Consider the following 20177-nt stretch of genomic DNA (forward strand, 5'->3'; position numbering starts at 1 on the left):
GCCTTTCTTTCGAGTTCTTTTCTCAAAGACTAGCCTTCCATGCACATCTCTGATAACCTGTAGCAAACACCAAAGAATCAAATTCAGCTTTCAATCATACAATAGGGCGTTTATGCTAGCTGTACAATGTGGGTTAAAGGAGGGGCAAGTAGGGGGCTGTACAGAATTTTGGGAGAAGTAGCCAGGATAAGTTGGGGTGTTGAATGGTGTCAAGAGCTATTAGCCGAGTCGGCAGGTGAGGCTAGCGATCATCGAGAGTTTGTCGCAGTGGAACCAACCGATCTTTGAGGGGTGTATGGCTGTCGTCCTTGACCTCGGGACTGTTTTGCAGAACCTCCTCAAGCGCGCTTATTTGTTCTTGCATCTCCAGCATCTCTCCCTAGAATAATGGCCTGCTGAATAAATTTATCAACCTCAAGATTGACACTTAAGGTGTGAACTTGTTGGTTAAACAAAACATGATTCTTGATAGCATCCTTCAACTTTTCCATGTGAAAAAGGTGAACCAACAATGCTTTTATGGCCTCTTGGGCCTCTTTCTCAATCCAAGAGAGAAAGGCAATAGTATACATGTTTTAACTTGAGTCCGGGAAGAAAATAGGAAGATGATGCATCATCATCCACAATGTATGGTCAAATTATAATATATTCCCATCCTGGCAATGGTCCACCTGACTCACATGCTCACAACCACACTTTATAAATGGGTGATGGACATTCCAAATTTGTGTGGTGTAGTTTGTTACCCTAGCTACTAGTAGTAGAGATCACACGTTTCACCCCAACAACACACCCAAAGCATGCTTTACACCTATTTGTATCAAATTTTGACATGATGAAAGGGGTAGCTAATCAATAGCTCTCAATAATGTTTGAGGTGTTTGTCTCCAAAACATGTTGTAAACCAAGTCTCAAGGAGAGATTATCTTTACCATTTAATAAGAGTAAACGGAGTCCCTCAGAAAGCGGTGCCATGAGTGTGAAGTTAGCCAATGCCCAGGGTTTGTGGTGTGCATCCCCCAACATGATCTCCAAAAATTTGCAAGGGATATAATAATGGGTCGGTATATGATTCAAAGGGCTTTTTTGAGAGGTTGGGTGTCGAGTTGCTGGTTGCAAAACTTTGCTTGACAAGATCCAACTCCTCTTCATCCAAGTCTTTCGGGATGAGGCAGCTACTTGATTCAACTTGAGGGACAAGAGAGACCTCTTCATAGCCGCTAAGAAGGTGCCGCTTCCTTTGTTGAACCATTGGTTCATTCTATAGTTCTTTCCATGGCTACGCATGAATCTCCTCATGAAATTCAAAGAGTTCTCAATCCATTCCTTGTGCTCCCGTTCATCCTCCTCGCCAATTGCCTTTAGATTGGCTGCTAACTCTCAAAGCCTTTGTAGGGCACCATGAGGACTATCATGAACCAAAGACTAAAGGCAAAACCATGATGGTAAATCAAGAAGGTTAACGGCAACAAATTAGTATATTCATCTGATGCAATAGCTGCATTCTAGAGCTCAATCAGCGTTAGATGGAAGCTACGATCCTTGATGCAAAGCAGAAAACCTTGCACCATAGGTGGAGTGGGAGGAGAGAGAGACACATACCCAAGGAGGTCAAGGGTTGCATCCCAACTGCCAGCATCCTGCACAGAAAAGAAAACATAGTAGAGAAAGTTTAGGCAAACTTAATCTAAAAAAGCACGCTGATTTTGGTAACCATAGCCTGAAAATATAGTTGTGTGTTTGTATACATGATAGGTGTTGTAACACGCTTGACATACAATGTGCAATACCCAAGATCTTTTTGTAAGCCCCAAGGCATTTATCAAAGATGCAAATGGACTCCATGAAAATGAAGGATAGGGCCCAAAGGGCTGACGCTTCGTGTTGTGTTATTTTGAAAACTGCATGAGGCTAGGGGTTACGTGGTTTCATTGGAAACAAGAGCTTAACTGCAACTGTATAAGACCACAAAACAGTGCGGGAAGGCATAACCTCCAAGTCTTGAAACTGCAAGCAAAGAATATTCAGAACTAAGTACAGAAATTGAGCAAATAGGGCATGGTTCATACTCAAGGAGGACAAGCATTATGTTTAACATCATTAATATCTGCACAGACAACGTAGGCACAATAAGCAGGCACCACATACAATATGCATGCAAATCGGCCCAAAGGCTGCACACATGGTGCAGGCGAGTCCTTCAAAAATGTATCATCAAGCACTCTCTCATAGCATCCACTTCTAGGTGTGTGCAAAGCTCAAGGTCTAAGAACGAGCATGGAATAGGTTGGCAGATTAAGATAAGCACCCAAGATGATAAAGAGCATGCAGATATCCATAGGCAAGGACAAAGCATATTTTTGTGGGATAATAAATATACAAGGGTAACGAGCATGGAATAGGTTGGCAGATTAAGATAAGCACCCAAGATGATAAAGAGCATGCAGATATCCATAGGCAAGGACAAAGCATATTTTTGTGGGAATGTGCACAGGTTATGGGGGGGAAGTGGATGGCCCTAGTACAAAAACACTCCTAGATGCAATTTGGCACGGGTGTTCTAAAAGTATGCTCTATAGACAAGGGAAATTTTTGTTACATTGGGCGATCATGTATAGGAGGACATAAATTTTTGAATAGAGGCATGAAGTCAGGATGGGGCTCGCTACTAGCTGAGGGGTGTTGTTGTAAAGAATGAGGATGCAAGAGAGATACACAAGACAAGCACAAAGCACACAGAGATGGAAAGCTTCTTCTTGCATAGTCCGGAAACGTCGAAGCTTCTCAGCTCCGAGGGCCTTGGTAAAGATATCCGCTATCTGCTCCTCTGTGCTGACATAGACCAAGTCGATGTCGCCCGCCAACACTCGCTCTCGAACGTAGTGGTAATGGACCTCTATGTGTTTAGTCTTGGCATGGAACACTGGGATCCTAGCCAACTGCATGCTGCTGAGGTTGTCATAATGGATGAAAATATGCTGGTCCACCTGCACTCCCAAGTCCTCAAGTAATGTGCGTAGCCAAGCTACCTCGCACACCGCAACTGTTGTACCTTTGTACTCGGCCTCTGTGCTCGATAAAGCAACCGTAGGATGCTTTTTGCTACTCCAAGTAACAGCAGCACTCCCAAAAGAGAACATGAAGCCACTCATAGATCTCCTATCAACAATGCTACCTGCCCAATCTGCATCTATATACCCATACAATGCTAATGGTGCATCTGCTGCATAGAACAATGCGTAGTCAAGAGTACCTTGCACATACCTAAGTGTGCGTCGTACTCCATCCAAATGTGGCTTCCTCGGAATCTGCATGAACTAACTCTCCAAGCCTACTGTGTAGCTCAAGTCTGGCCTCGTGATAGTCAAGTAGATTAGACTACCCACAATCTTCATGTACATGTTGACATCCTCAACAACATCACCCTTCTCTGCCCTCAGCTTTGCATTCACATCCAAGGGAATAGAAATTGGCTTACAATCAGCCATACCATACTTTGACAACATGTCCAAAGCATACTGTCTCTGTGATAGCCATACACCCTCTGGAGTCCTGATCACCTCAATGCCAAGAAAGTAGCGCAACTCGCCTAAATCTTTCATTTCAAACTCCTGTTTGAGAAGACCCTTCACATGGTCAATCTCCATAGCATTGTCACCAACAATAATAAGGTCATCTACATATATGGTAATGACCACAATCCCCACATCACTCTCACCTACATAGAGTGAATGATCAGCATGAGCTCTCCTAAAACCAATACTTTGATTTCCCACTCTTCGTATTTAGAGGTATGTCCCCTACATGAGCAATGGGGTGAGCTGTGTCATCTCCTGTCTGCACATAGCCTGACACATCTGGTTTGCGCATATCTATAAACCACTCTCCACGAGACGTCATGTGATTAGAGGCACCTGAATCCACATACCAAACATCATCTTGGGTGGAATTCTCTGCAGTCATTGTATTCATTACATGCTGCATAACAAACATGCGCTCGTTTTTGTTGTCATCTGCATCTCTGCTAGTAGATGCATAGTTGCCCTGTTCTCTCTTTCCACTTGCTTTTCCCTTTGGACAGTCACGTGACATGTGACCTCTTTCACCACAAGTCCAACATTCTCTGCTATCTGGAGTATGTTGCTGCCTGCTTGATCCTGCACCACGACCTCTTTGACTCCCCCTCCCTTGAGACTGGTTTCCCCTGCCACCTGTATTGTTTTGATTTGATTGACCTTCCAAAAATTGGCCCCTTCAACCCCTTGGGCCTCGACCACGACCTCTACCTCTACCTCTGTTGGAGTTAGAATAGAAGTCCTGTTCAGAATTATTTCTGCCATGAGAAGAAGATGTGTCAAGGTTCTTCTCCTCAAGAATAAGCATAGAAATCAAATCTTGGAACACGGGGATGTTCTCTTGTATTCATGGAAGACCTAAAATGTACATACTCATCTCCTAGACCATCCAAGCATGCACGGACAATGTCATCGTCTTCCACTGAGAATTTAATAGATCCAAGAGCCTCAATGATACTCTTGATCTTCAAGGCATAATCATTGATTGAGAGGTTGTTCCTCTTAACCTGATTTAGCTCCGACTTTAGTTGAAGCTTCCTGGCCTTGATGTTCACCTCGAACACTCTGCCTAAGTTTCTCCATGCAAAGGCGGGGGTTTCAGCATCCTGTAGATAGCTCATCATGCCATCTGTGATGCTCATAGAAAGCCAATACATCACTTTGCTCTGGCCTTGTTGCCAGTCCCTCAAAGCTTTCCTTTGTTCTGCTGTAGCATTTGCCTCGGGAATCTCTGGTTCCTTTTCATTGTCTCCTTCTACATAGTCCTAATAACCTTTTCCTTTTAGGAAATTTGTTATTCTGAACTTCCATGCAGGGTAGTTATTTTTCTCAAGCTTCTCAGTAACAATCTCACTGAAACCGTCAGACATCTTGAAGCACTAAGACAAAATAGCTACAATCTACAAAAACCTGCAAATCTGCTGAGCCTGCTATCGTGGTACCTGTAACGCTTTCTACACTCAACGAGTGTCCACAATCAAGCGTACATACAACCACTCTACTTGTACAATAAATCTCTGTATACTGCACCAGGCTCTGATACCATGTAAAGAATGAGGATGCAAGAGAGATACACAAGACAAGCACAAAGCACACAGAGATGGAAATCTTCTTCTTCTTCTTCACAGAAAAGAGAGTACAAAATGACTAAGTGCTAAAGCTGAAAAGTAGCACATATGTACATGCGGTCACTAAGTGTGAACTCGCTGGAAGCGTACTAGGCTAGCACTATAAGTGTAGTCCAGTTGTAGAATCACTGGCAGAGATCCTCCGTGTCGGTCACCTAACGCGCCAGTGAGTAAATGCCGTAAGCGGCCAAGACCCGTAGTGGATGCCAGCTCAAGATGTAGAGCTCGACATCTCAATAGTTGCTACAAGAAGTAGCCATCAATTAGTTTATTAAAGTTGTTGATGTAGTGTGGATAATGGTAGTCAAGTTGGTTGTTGACTCATGAGCATCTAGCTTTTCTATTGGTTATCTTGAGCTTGTAAACTAAGGTCCCTGTTTGATGCATCCTCCAGCTTTTGATTAAATGTCGTGATCTTTTGAAATAAGGTCCATGTCATCTTGTAACTTGCACTTCATCATTGATTCTAGTTATGTGTAACTTATTTTTTATTCCATGCTACATAATTACTTAACTTTCATGTCTAGTTTATTATCTAGTGCATGAACAATGTGGAGGCTCGAACTTAAGTTTGAGCCTTTACCCCACCTAGGTAGAAAATAGAAGGGTCAAACCACTAGCTGAGGGGTGTTGCTACAAGCAAGAGCCATTTGTTAGGTTGCTGATGCAGTGTGTATAATGATAGTCAAGATGGTAGTTTATATATGTGCATGAGAAATGTGGAGGCTCGAACTTAAGTTCGAGCCTCCATCCCACGTAGGTAGGAAATTGAAGACTCAAACCACTAGCTAGTGGGTGTTGCTACGAGCAAGAGACATCGATTATTCTAATTAAGGTTGTTGATGCAGTGTGGATAATGGTAGTCAAGATGGTTGTTGACTCATGATCATCTATCTTTTTCATTGATTATCTTGACCTAATTTTAAACTAAGGTCCATCTCTGATGCATCCTTCAAATTTGATAAATTGTTGTGATATTTTGAAATAAGGCCCATGTCATCTTGTAATTTGCACTTCATCATTGATTCCAGTTAAGTGTAGTTTAATTTTTATTCCATGCTACATGGTTACTTATCTTTAGTTTCTCGTTTATTATCTAGTGCATGAGCAATGTGTCATCTTGTAATTTGCACTTCATCATTGATTCCAGTTAAGTGTAGTTTAATTTTTATTCCATGCTACATAGTTACTTATCTTTAGTTTCTCGTTTATTATCTAGTGCATGAGCAATGTGGAGGCTTGAACTTAAGTTGGAGCCTCCATCCCACCTAGGTAGGAAACAGAAGGCTCAAACCACTAACCATGGGGGGGTTGCTACAAGCAAGATCCATAAAATACTTAAGTTAAGGTTGTTGATGCAATGTGGATAACGATAGTCTAGATGGATATTGAATCATGAGCATCTAGCTTTTTCATTGATTATGTTGAGCTTTTAAACTAAGGTCCATGTCTAATGCATCCTCTAGTTTTTCATTAATTGTCGCAATCTTTTGAATAACTAAGGTCCATGTCATCTTGTAATTTACACATCATCATTGATTCTAGTTATGTGCAACTTATTTTTTATTCCATGTTGCATAATTACTTATATTTAGTGTCTAGTTTATTATCTAGTGCATGAGCAATGTTGAGGCTCGAACTTAAGTTTGAGCCTCCACCCACCTAAGTAGGAAATAGAAGGGTCAAACCACTAGCTGAGGGGTGTTTCTACAAGCAAGAGCCACTTGTTAGTTTAATAAAGGTTGTCAACGTAGTGTGGATAACGGTAGTCAAGATGGTGGCTTACAATCTAGTGCATGAGAAATGTGGAGGCTCAAGCTTAAGTTCGAGCCTCCACCCCACCTAGGTACGAAACAGAAGACTCAAAACAATGGCTAATGGGTGTTGCTACAAGCAAGAGCCATCAATTAGTTTAATTAAGGTTGTTGATGTACTGTGGATAACAGAAGTGAAGATGGTTGTTGACTCATGAGCATCTAGATTTTTGATTGATTATCTTGAGCTTCTAAACTAAGTTCCATCTCTGATGCATCCTCCAACTTTTGATTCATTGTCATGATCTTTTGAAAGAAGGTCATGTCATCTTGTAATTTGTACTTCATCATTAACTCTAGTTAAGTGTAGTTTAATTTTTATTCCATGTTGTATAATTACTTATCTTTAGTGTCTAGTTTATTATCTAGTGCATGAGAAATGTGGAGGCTTGAACTTGAATTTGAGCCTCCACCCCACCTAAGTAGGAAACAGAAGGCCCAAAACATTGGCTGATGGGTGTTGCTACAAGCAAGAGCCATCAGCTAGTTTAATTAAGGTTGTTGATGTAGTGTGGATAATGGTAGTCAAGAAGGTTGTTGACTTATGAGCATCTAGACTGATTTTTCATTGATTATCTTGAGCTTATAAACTAAGGTCCATGTCTCAAGCATCCTCTGGATTTTGATTAATTGTTGTAATCTTTCGAAATAAGTTCCATGTCATCTTGTAATTTGCACTTCATCATTGACTCTGGTTATGTGTAGTTTATGTTTTCTTCCATGCTGCATACCTACTTATCTTTAGTGTCTAGTTTATTATCTAGTGCCACTACCTTAACACTAGGTTGGTAATGGGACACTTTTGTGTCCTGGGACACTTTTATGTCCTGTTAAGTGACCATTTTCCTTGAATTATGTCAAGAGTTTCAAAATGGATTTTGAGGTGCTATCTATCTAGAAATTTGTCTCATGAGCTGAAAAAAACTCGAAAGTTTTTTGGAATATCAATTCCATCTTTAACCTTGTCCTTGCACAACATTTCACAACCTAAACTGTGTGAAAAAACGGGTCCTTTTTTTTGCTTTTTTCAACTTTTTGCAACTATACCACTCTAGAATTCATGTTTGTGAGGTCTATAATGCTAGAGAACTATATTTAGTAGTCCTCAACATGTTCTGATGCTTCTAGGGAGAAATAAATGTTAAAGTTGTAAGTTATGACCAAATTACAAAAATTGTCAAATCCTATTTTTTAGACAATTTTAGCTCTTCTATGATTTTTTTGGTGACTTTCATGATATCCAAATGCAGTTTTGATTTTCTATGTCCCACATTGTAAAATAAAGATAATATTCCTTGATTTTTGGGGCACCTAATACCCTATTTTGCATAGTAGACAACGATGGTTGATTTTTTCAATTATGGAAGAAAACGAAACATTCTAGTATATCAAGTATAGCTTTTTCAATATTGTTAGTTTCTTATGACAACTACATGCATTTTGTAGGTAGTAACCATATCTAGTCATAAGGATCAAATTTGGCTAGATATTGAATAGTTTCTATGGGATTCTACAACTCATAATGTTGAACCCAGTTTTTTCATGTTTGCTGTATTTAGCACTGCATCTTTGTCCCCAAGATTCCCCTTGGTAAGACATGTATTATTCTTTTGACATGCTCCATGGATCCTTATGAACCTAAAGGACAATAGGGAACTAAGAAAACATGCATATATTATTTGTATTGAGTGTGGCTATAGAAACTTTGATGATAGTTTGCAGAATGGTAAAAATTCAGCTTTTTTCTACCTATTTCTTTTGGCAAAACAAAAAATAGTGAGTGAGAAGCAATCATATGTTCTGATCACCAACCCATTGAAGTTAACTAGGGAATTTATCTCAAGTCCTACAAAAATCCCTAATCTTATTTTTATGCAACAAAACATAAGAAATGACTGTTTTGATGAAAATGTACTGGTCCATCAACTTTGGAGGCTTGGTGTGACCAAAAGATGAGAAATTTTACAAGTTTCTTATTTTTTACATGTGTAGTAGGCCTTGAAATATAACCTCATGAAAGGATTTTACAAGATGAGTGGATCTACTATGGTTTTGGAGATTTTCTTCAAAACCCTGAAAGGACACTTTTATGTCCTGTTAGGTTGCCAACCTAGTGTTAAACCTTAGGAAGCAAAAGGCTCAAACCTAAGGCTTAAGGTTATGCATCCTATTTCACACATGTGTTGGTGGGTGGAGCCTTGAACTCAAGTTTGAGTCTCCATATTACCTAGAACATGTTAAATCCAAGCCTTATTTTCTTCACTTAGGTTGGGTAGAGGCTCAAACTTATGTTCAAACGTCCATCCCACCTAGAGAATGTTAAGTTTCATGTCTCCCACGTGGGTGAGGTGGATGCAGTAACTGTAGTTCAATTCTTAAGTTAAGCCTCCTCTTTCCCACTTGTGTGAGGTGCAAGCTTGAGCTTAATATCCAACCTTCACTCCATTTATAATATTTTTGAGCCTCTTGTTTTATCACCTAGGTGAGGTGGAGGCTCCAACTTAAGTTCGATCCTTCACATCACCTAGGGCTCAAGACCTAATTGAAAATCATATGCTTTAGCCAAAATAGAGGCTAGAACTTAAGTTTGAGATTCCATCCCACCTAGGTAGGAATGAGGATCTCAAACTTGAGTTTGAATCTCAACGAGCTATTTCTCACCTAGGTGAGACAGAGGGTAAAACATAACTTTGAGTGTCAATGGGGTGTTCATTAGCTTGATTCCAAAAGTCTTGAGAGCTTTTTTGTAGTATGTTGAATCCTTAATGAGAGATATCCCAAAGTTTAAGGCACCTAGTAGGGTGGAGGCTCAAATGTAAGATTGAGCCTCAAGTATGAGAAACATTATGAGACATGATGGCATTGAAACTGAATTCTGAGCCTCTATTTCACTTATGGTAGTATAGCGCATCCAATAGTCAGATGGTCACTAGAAAATCAAAAAATCCACTTGCAAGTTAAGCAGGCAGTCACCAAATATATATATATATATATATATATGATCGTGTATCCTCTTGTGGTTATGTCAAAGGTGTTCCATTAGTAGAGCTTGAGTGTGTCAACTAATCTCTAAGAAGCCTTAAAAAAACTAAATCTCATAAAAGTATTGAGTTTTTTTCTTTTTAAATTCCAATCTTGTTATTACCTAATATGTTTTCTCATAAGGAATTTGATGCACTCCATAGATTTAAAAAATGACTAGCTATACAAAATTTTCCCTAAGATTACTAAATTTTTAGCGCTGTATCTCTATAGTGGCTCCTCTACTCTAGGTTAAGTTTCAACTTAGCATCTTCTTTTGATTTGAAGCCTACCGTTAGGTTAAAGTGGTGGGATAGATGAAAAGTAAGACTTGTAGGATTAAACTAAGCAATGGTATACTCAAATCTCAATGTCTCAACAAAATTTTCATAGTGGATTTAACTTAGTTAGCTTAGCTTTGGTTCTAAGAATACCTTGGTATGTTATCCCTTATAGAGTTCTATTTTCTCAATAGTCCTTAACTTTTGAGTGTCTATTTTTAAAATATGGGACTTGAATGAGTCCCAAAATTTCTAAATTGGTCTTCAATGTACCATTTGTTCCAATTGATTGATGCATAGACCAAAGAGAGTTCGTGACAACGGACATCCTTGTTTAACCCCAATAAAGCTTACAAAAATTTATGAATTTTTTCTTCCCATGCGCAATTGACAAATCACCTTCTCATAGATTCGAGAAACCCCAATCATAAACTCACTTGGCACTTGGAGTTCTTCCATCCCCCGGGGAGGTCACCTAATAAAAATGTAACCTATCACGTGAGTTCAACAGAAGGGTATTCAAAGTTCTTGAAACTTACAGAAGGGCATTATTTTTTCAAAATTGAAAACAATTTACAGATTTTAAAAGAAAAGGATACATTGTATTCAGAACAAAATTCACAGATAAGGAGTTTTATAAACATCTCTTGAACGTGATATGGTAGTTTTACACATAGTGAACCCCCCGAGTTCCATCCTTCTCCACAAATTGTTACATGGAATCATATCAAAGGATTTCTTAAAGTCCACAAAAAAAAAACAATCGCTTGTCTTTTAACCGACCTTCCTCCATGAGAAAACCGCTTGTCCCTTTGCATGCTTGTCATTATCTTCAGCCCAATCACTCAATTTTATCTCTATTATGCACCCAAGCAACTTTTCCATAAGAGACCCAATCATTATACTTGTCCCTTTGCATGCTTGTCATTATCTTCAGCCCAATCACTCAATTTCATCTCTATTATGCACCCAAGCAACTTTTCCATAAGAGACCTCAATCATTATAGTGTGGTAGTTCTTTACAGTCTTTACATCCCCTCTTTTATGCAAAGGCTTAACACAATTAATACTCCAATCATAAGGCATACCATGTTGAAGTGCAAGGTTGAATATATCACACATCCACTCATGGGTAAAATATCCCATCCATTTGATCATCTCCGGCTTGGTACCTTGAAGATCTCCCGTTTTGCAAGTGGTCAACTTTTCAAGATCACCGCATGCATCCTCAATAGTAAAAAAAGAGGGCATACATGGGAGTGAACCATAGAATGAAAAAATTTCAGTATTTTCTTGCTCATATAATTGCCTACAATGTGTGTATATATCCACAAGACCCAAGTTACCAAAATTCTCAACCCACTTGCTCCTTAAGTTTCTACAAAATCTTCCACATGCATGTGCCTTTTCTTGGACTTGAAAAAGTTGATGTTTTACTTCCCATCTTCTTCTCTTCTTTTAAATATTCTTAACGATACATGCTACCCCACCTTGTCCTCTTCCTTGTTTAAGATTCTTTAACCACATCAATGAATGTACATTGTAATTCTCCAAGCCGTCAATCCTTTGTGTATCATGCTCCCAAGTTTCAACAAGAAGTAGAACATTGCTTTGCTTGTTAGTTCATCAATGCCAACCCCCCATTCCATGGGTATCCATTAAAATTCCAAAAGCATATTTTCAATTGTGACTCGGTCTCATAGGTCATGCATCCCTATTTGCTCGAGGGACTTGCCTCCTCTTTGGGCACATTTTCTTCATGAGAAATCTCCTTGTTTTTCTTTTTTTTTCCCTCATATACCTTGTGACACATCTTTTGTTGCTTAATAGTGTGATCTTCACATACAAAACATTTTGTATCCCTCAAATAGATCCGACTATTATCAAGGATAATCTTTCGCTTGGTCTCATCCGGCATGGTGCATACAATTGGCCATGCTCTCGAGCGAGGAGCTCCTTGCTTCCCAATCTATGTGCTCAATAGACCATAACTACAGACACACCAAAACGGGTTTTGAAGAAATATTCAATAACAATGGCAAGAGAAGGAGGTGTCTCTAGCTTCTCTTCGGGAATTCCAATAATAACAGTGTTCTTGGAAGGTCGCTCCCATTCCTTCAACTCCTCCACATCCACATTCACAACATTCTTTGTTTGAACCATACCTTGCATGAGTGAGCAATTAGAAACCACATTGCTACCACATACATACTGAGGCAGTCCGGGGCGGCCAACAAGAAGAGCGGCCTCTAAACACCCTTCGAGGCTCCCGTGCTGCTCAATTGGGGCCGGGGCAAGCACAATCAGAGATAGCAACAACCCACAGCTAGAAACCAAACAAGAAAAGGGGCACCACCTAGTTGTAGATGCGAACTAGGACACATGTGATATCTCCTTGTACTCAAACGCACAAAGAGAGGGGAATGCAAGATAGCCACACACACCAAACACAAACATTCACAACGCCAGAGAGAGGTAAAGCGCACAAATCAACTTGAGCAACTCATTCTTATCCTTAAAGACTAGATGCACACAAAGCTTGATGAGAAATAGAGAGACAACACAAAACTTGACCTTGTAACCAATACACAAATTGTCTTAGGGTCCCGGGAACCCTCTCACCGAGCACCCTCTTACAATTGACCTTTTAGGCAAACAAATCAACAAGCCCTCAAACCACCAAGCATGAAATGGCACAACAAACTTCAAGGACAATATACCTTCAACCACCTGATGAGCCAACTTATCAAGTCAATTTGGAGAGAAGAGTCGTAGTTGCAGCATACAATTGCACCCAAAACTATGAATCTTATTTATGGACAAGAGTAGGCTACAAGTGTGATTGCAGAGTATAGTATCACTCCACTCCTCTAGATGGCATAACTAACTTCAAGATTCTCCATGCACCTATGTGTAGTGATGGAATAGAGCACTCACAATGCACACACTCTACACAACTAGGCTTGAAGAGTGGTGTGTTATGTGTTGAGAATGGTGTGGTGTAGTGTGATCATGTGATGATTTACAAGGGAGAGAAGGGCTCCATTTATAGGTTTTAGAAGCCTCGATTAGGATTAGGCCTAATCAAGTTTATTTGAAGGAATAAAAGATTATGCATTTTTTATTTTATTTTTTTAATAAGGGTGGGTCTCTCTTGTCCTTTGAGTCACATGGATGTGGGCTCAAGGGAATAGAATTATTGAGGATGATAGGAGAGAGGATTGAGTGAATAATTTGGGAGTGCCTACTCTAGTAGATGGTGCATTTTACAATAAGGTTAGTGGTTAGTAGTTAGTAATTATCACTAAAAAATATTTACAAAATCATTCACCAAATGGTGAGATATATGATGAGAAAAGTTAGAGAAGGGATGAGCTTGTAAAGAGAGGTTGAAGCTTTGGAGAAGTTGACATTCACCTCTTTACAGCACCGGAAGAAGAAGCAGTCAGCATGGCGAAGCAGCGCGTGTCGACGAAGCTATGTTATTTCAAACCTTGGAAAATTCATGATAAAAGCCTTCATTTGCAGAGGTTATCTTTGGATTTTTGCTGATTTTTTGAAGTTCTTTACAAAGTTGAAGAGAGTATGGTAATATGGACATATATGTAGAGAGAAAGGGGGACACATAGGGTGTAGAAATGGAGGATGAAGGCTATGGAGGTGTGAGAGATGTGGCAATGGTGAAGAGGGTGAACTAGGACATGGGAGTTACAGGTTTGGGAGTGGGAAGGAGAGGGAGCAGTGTGTGTGAAAGAGGAAAATGATAAAGTGGAAGAGGGAGTGTGGCTGCATAGCATGGGCAAACTGGGGTCCACCAATAAAATCATAGCTCACAGCTTGTAGCTCAAAAAAATATGAAACAATTTGAGGTGAAAGTTCAGCTCACGAGCTACAACTTATGATTGTATCACCTTTCCAAATTCGGGGAGCATGTGATCTTTAAAAATTGAGCAAAATCGACTTATTTTTCCATTGCACAAGGTCCTTGTGAGGTCCTTCTTTGGATGATTCTTTTGAATACCTCCAAGAGTGAGCTCCCCATGGTACATGCATGCATTACACATACCCTTGACCTTATTTGGTAGGTCTATAATTGAAGATATTGTTGAGATCATGATATAAGTGAATAGTACAACTAAGAAAATCAAATATTTAGGGGTCTAAAAAAATATGTACATGTCAAATATAAATAATATAGGTGGAAAAAATATAAAGGGGTCAAAATAAATCTCTCTCATTATAAGTCTACAATAAAAAGAGGAATATTTTTGGTGTTCTAATTTATGAGAGTAAAAGAGAATAGATGTAGGAAGGAAAAATCACAATAGTGAAAAAATATACACATAAATAAAACTAGTTTTTTTTGGATTTTTGTTGGGATGCAGTTACACCAAAAATAAGAGAAGCTTGCATGAAATTATTTTTATATGGAATAAAGAGTATGCAAAATGGTAAGGAAAAATATGTTAATGGTGAGTCAATGTACATAGCATAAATAACACACCATAGGTAGAAATATTTAAATAAATACCAAAATAATTATGAAAATCCCTTTTATTTAGGCCCTATATACAATGAAATATTTACACACAAATGGGCCATAATATACTTGTATTTTTTATTTTTTTGGCTCAACTAGCCCAGTGACTAGCTAATTAAGGGTTTTTAAGAAGATATGGGAAAAGTCCCCTAACTCACGCACGCCTATGTACAGTGAAATAGTAGGGATAACCAAAATGTTTGAGTGATTTGATAGGGTGAGTTAGCTTACAATGGAAATTATGGAAAGCCGAAAAACGGCTATCATTAGCCCCCCCCTTAGAGAATGGTACATTCATGTACCATTTATTCGACCATACAACATGTAGATTGTGTAACGTCTGTCTTTGTCTGCTCTCATCTTTGAAGAACCTTTGTTGTATGATTAAAAAACCTTGTGTGATATGAAAGGTTCCCAGAGCCAATAGCAGGATGTAATGAAGTGACTAAGTAGACCTCCTTCATTGAGAAAGCTTCCATAAGCACCCCCCAGGATCAAAGATCTTGAAATATCTTTCCCAAAGAGAGATGTATGGTATGGAATCACTTACTGATTTAGGTTGAAGAAACTTGTAGATTTTATTGTTGTCCTTCATTGCATCTATCACTATGAATGTGATATAAAAGATTGGTTGCTCTTCCTCCTGTGTAAAGTTGATGTATCTACTACGATCTTCAAGAGCTTGTATGAGCAAATTCCTGAACTGTAGCTCATAAAATTCATTCAACCTGGGTAGGCTCATCAAGTCAAAAATTCTATGACCTTCATGATTTATGATATCTTGATCCATGCTTCCAATCGCTATTGGAAGATATTGCAAATAGTTTACCACATAAGTAGATAATAGACGAAGGTTTCTATTGCTTCCAACACATTGGAAGAGAATAGATTTTGGTACTGATTGATGAAATATCCACATGTAGCAATCAACAAGTTTTTCATCTATGATGAATACCAGAAGAATCACAATGTGTGACCTCCATACACCAAAGAACCAAATGTAGAAGGTTTGGAAACATCTGTTCATCACCAAGTATTCATATCCTCTTCCACTTAAGAAGGTATGGAGCCCTCGATGAAAGGTATATGTGAAGAGAGGAGAAGTTGACTTTGAAGAGGTGAAACCCAATGTGAAGATGATTGGGGCTTCAAAAGTTTGGATTTTCTTGCTAATAGATTGTCCTATGAATGGAGAGCCACCCACTAAAACACCATTGGAGAGAATGATACCCTTCCGACAGTTTCCTTTTATGATTTTATTTTTTACTACTCTCCCATGTTCTTCATCCCCTTCTAAGCCCCCCCTTTGGCAAGGTTGTAACTCCTCACATTGTACCACCTCAGAGGTTGATGGATCTCCCCACCTCTGATTTCATCTTCTTCTTCACTATCTTCTTTTAGACAAGATACACTCTCAGAACATTCCATAAGATCAAGGTTACCTTCAAGGTCTTCATTCAATACTTTGAGTACAACTTAATTCTTATCCACGGTGGGTTGTTAAGAGAATCGTCACTTGGATCATCTAATAACTAGGAGTTTAAGCTCCCGTTTTATAGGACTAACCGCCTCGTCAATGACACCGGGCTGAACACAATGATTAATCAATCTTTAGCTCATGACACTGATGGAAATTCCCTCCTGTCACTTTATCTGCTTCATCTACATTCATGATTCTTCAAACATCATTTAAATTCACTGTGTCGATCATCATGCTTCAATTATTGCCAGCTGTTCAGTAACTTCTTGTTTTGTGCGCTTTGCATTGCCTTATTTGCTGCTCAAAAGCTTCTTCTTCTTCTTTAATCGGCTTGATTTTTATTGCCTTCAAGCTCTGTATGCCTTTGATTACCTTTTCTCAAGTACCCTTCGCTCATGCAAAGCAACTTCCTCCATCAAGGCTCGACCTTTCTTTTGATCCGCGAAAGAAACCTACTTACTCATGGATGAGAGAGATCCTCTTGCTTGCCTATGTATGAGAGAGAGAACCACCTTCGTTCTCCTTTCTTACTTTGCTAAGCCTTGCTCACTGAGGACGAGAGAAAGAGAAAGAGAGCTTTTCTTTCCTCTTTATGCTCAGGAGCGAGATCGAGCTTCCTCATGCCAAGAGAGAGAGAGAGAGCTTCGGAGAGAGAGAAAGAGAGAGAGAGAGATCTTTCCTTTCTTCAAGAAGGACACGAGAGAGAAAGGGAGAGATGTTGTGTGCCTTTGAGCTCCCCGCTTGTCAAATTCCCCTTGCTTCCCTTACGTTCTCTCCTACATCATCTCGTAACCTTTTCTCCTCTGATGATTTTCCTCTCCTTGGTGTGGCTTCTTGGCCTTGCTGAGAACAAGCTCGAGAGAGAAAGCTTTTTATTTTTGCTTTCCCCCACTTCCTCCCTCCGCGCTTTGCTAGCCAAGGACAAGAGGACGAGAGAGAGCTTGAGAGCTTTGCCTTGGTCCCTTCCCCTTCTACCGTCTTCTTCCTCTTACTGAGCCCTTCTTCCTAGCTCGCTTCTTTGCCTTGTCGAGAACAAGCTCAGGAGAGAGAGAGTTTCCCTTGCTTGTCCAACATGAGAGAGACTTAACCCGTCTGGATCCCCTATGTCGCCATGGCGGAGAGAGAGAAATACTTGGCCTTGTCTCCGAGGAGGAGAAAGAGAGAGAGAGAGAGAATTGCTTCACTTGCCGAGGATGGGAGAGAGCGAGCGGAATCTTGACAAAGATTTTCTTCCTTTGTTAACCCTCTTCCCCTCCGACTTTGCCACTCGAGCACGACAAATTGGAGAAAGCAAGAGATCCCCCTCCCTCCACTTCACTTTTTCTTTCCTTTTCTTCTTCCTACTTCTTTCTTTCTTCTTTTTCTTTTTCTTCTTCTTCATGCATTTCCTTCTCTTTCTCTTATTTCTTCTTCTTCTTCTTTTTCCTTTCTTTTCTTCTCTTCCTCTCTTTCCTCCTTCTTTTTCTTCTTCTTCTTCTTCCTATCCACGGTGCACCCCTTGCATGACCTTTCTTTTTTTTTACTTATCTCCCATTAAAAAAAATAGCTTATCATGCTTTTTAAGAGGGGCAACGATGGTGCCATCGTTGCCTCTCTCTTTTCTTTTTTCCTTGTCCACACTAAAAAGCCTTAATTGTGTGACCATTCCATGGGTGGCCCCTCCTCTTCAGGTCGCGGACGGCCATTTCCCCTCAAGGGACACCGCATTTGGCATACATATCGACTAAAGCATCGCCAAGCTCCACATTCTCTCCAGTAGGCCACAGATGTGTTGGAATTTTTCTGCAATGATTGCATTCCAAGAGACGGCATTCCGAACACGAAGCTCTTCAAGCACTTTTTGTGCTTTATGAGACATACACAACATTTGGCGTACATATTGGCAAAGCATTGCCAAGCACAACATCTTTCTCAAGCAGCCCCTGTCTAACATTATCATATCCCACAATCAATACGCTCCATGAGATGTCATTTTGGACTATGAGCTTATCAACTAGTGCTTTCGTAATGGCACCACTTTTAACATGCAAAATCTAGCAAGGCATTGCTAAGCACATCAGTCGTACCTTCATTAGCTGGTCATGAAATACAATTCAATTGAAGCACTAGTTAACACTGCACTGCAAGAGATGAAATTCCAAACAAGATTTAAGTTCCAAAACCTGACTGAAGCTCAAAATTTCCAGATGGCACTCTGTATGAGCCGACCAGACTAGTACGGAACCGGTCTCCGGTGAATTACTAGTGACCAATATCTTGGCAACCGTAACTCCGATCCCTGATCTGAGAAGACCAACGTGCCCGACAAAGTGAGCCCTTCAATCCCGTTCATTCACTTCATTTTTGTCCCCTCAGCTGCAGTTGCCAAACCCGGTACCAATCTGCAATTGACTCAACCTTCAAACTACCATAACTTTTGCACCGTAGCTCCAATAGATGAGCTGTAACGACAGGCTGGTAGACCACTTCAAGCACTGGAATTCTAAATAATAAAATCCCATTTGTGCTCACTTTAAGAATACACTTTTTTAACATCTCCAAGAAATCAATTGGCCTTTGAAACTACATTTGACATACAATCAGTATTAAACTTGGCCTCTTACCAGGCCCTAAACACTGTTCATTAATCATAAGCTTTAAACAAGCTCATCTTGCATTTTTTTGGTATCTTTCTTGGCATGGGAGTGGAGCTACATGACAACACAAGCATCCATGCATTGCTGCTACAAAGCCCCTTCCCAAAATATACATTTCTCTTTTGTGCAATGATACCATATCCTTCAATGGATCTAGTGGCTATATGGCATCATTGCATACATAATCACACCAACTCTCACAAGCATCAGATGTGCCACCATCAATGGATGCCTCATCCTTGTCAATTTCACTCTCATCATATTCGCTTCCCATGCTAGTGCTCAAAATCTCAAAACTATGTACATACAAAAAGAGGTTTATCATCATTGCCCAATCCCAAGTTGAGCATTTATGCTCAAAACTTGCATCAAACTATTACAAAAACCTATAAACTTGACCGAAAACTTCCTTGTGGATCATATGGAAACTAATCTTGTTTCATAGAACCACCTAAGTGCCCAAGCATGCCACTCACATCAAATGCAAAAGCATCGATTTTGTTGCCAGAACATCACCACCCAGCTGGATCTCAAGCACACAATATGAATCTTCTCAAAGGTTGGCAGATGCCATGTTGTACCATACTTTGTTGTGATCATCCAAACCCTCAAATACCTCAAAATGTATTTCATAACTAGAGCCCATTCGATTGACAACCATAAATCTCACATTATCTTCCTAATGCACTGACTGCTCTTCATTCCCTATGCACAAGCTAACATCACTCCAAGCATTAAAAACTCCATAACCAAATTGAAAAAGATCTTCAAGAACACTATCACTAGCATCTTCTTCTTCCGCATAAGATATTTTCCCCTTAAGAAGAAGAAAACATGCATATAAAGACACACAAAACATCATAACCAATAATGCCTAGCAACATTAGGACTCACCAACTGCCAACATATGTATCATCATCAAAGGTTGCCTCATACTTGTCAATTCACTCTCATCATCTTCACATTTATCTACTATGTCCTTGTCATTTTACACTATAGGATTGTGTATGGTCTTCAAAGTTGCTTCACATACTTCATTTGCATTGACTTTCAACATATGGGAGTTTGCACCTATCTCCAAACTGTTATCCTTGCCAACATGAGCATCTACAATCAGGACTCTATCCACATAAAGGTCATCCAGACTAGGTATTGGCAAACGGAACTTCATGCCTGTTGATACACATACCTTTCTCTCTTCT

General features: G+C 39.7%; 1 pseudogene; it reads right to left on the bottom strand.

The window, feature by feature from the left end:
• Window positions 1–935: 935 nt before the first annotated feature.
• Window positions 936–19249, bottom strand: LOC147446957 (uncharacterized; annotated as a pseudogene).
• Between the last annotated feature and the right edge of the window lie 928 nt (window positions 19250–20177).

Source organism: Adiantum capillus-veneris, chromosome 11, assembly GCF_014529385.1.
Source record: "Adiantum capillus-veneris isolate H3 chromosome 11, ASM1452938v2, whole genome shotgun sequence".
NCBI lineage: Eukaryota > Viridiplantae > Streptophyta > Polypodiopsida > Polypodiales > Pteridaceae > Adiantum > Adiantum capillus-veneris.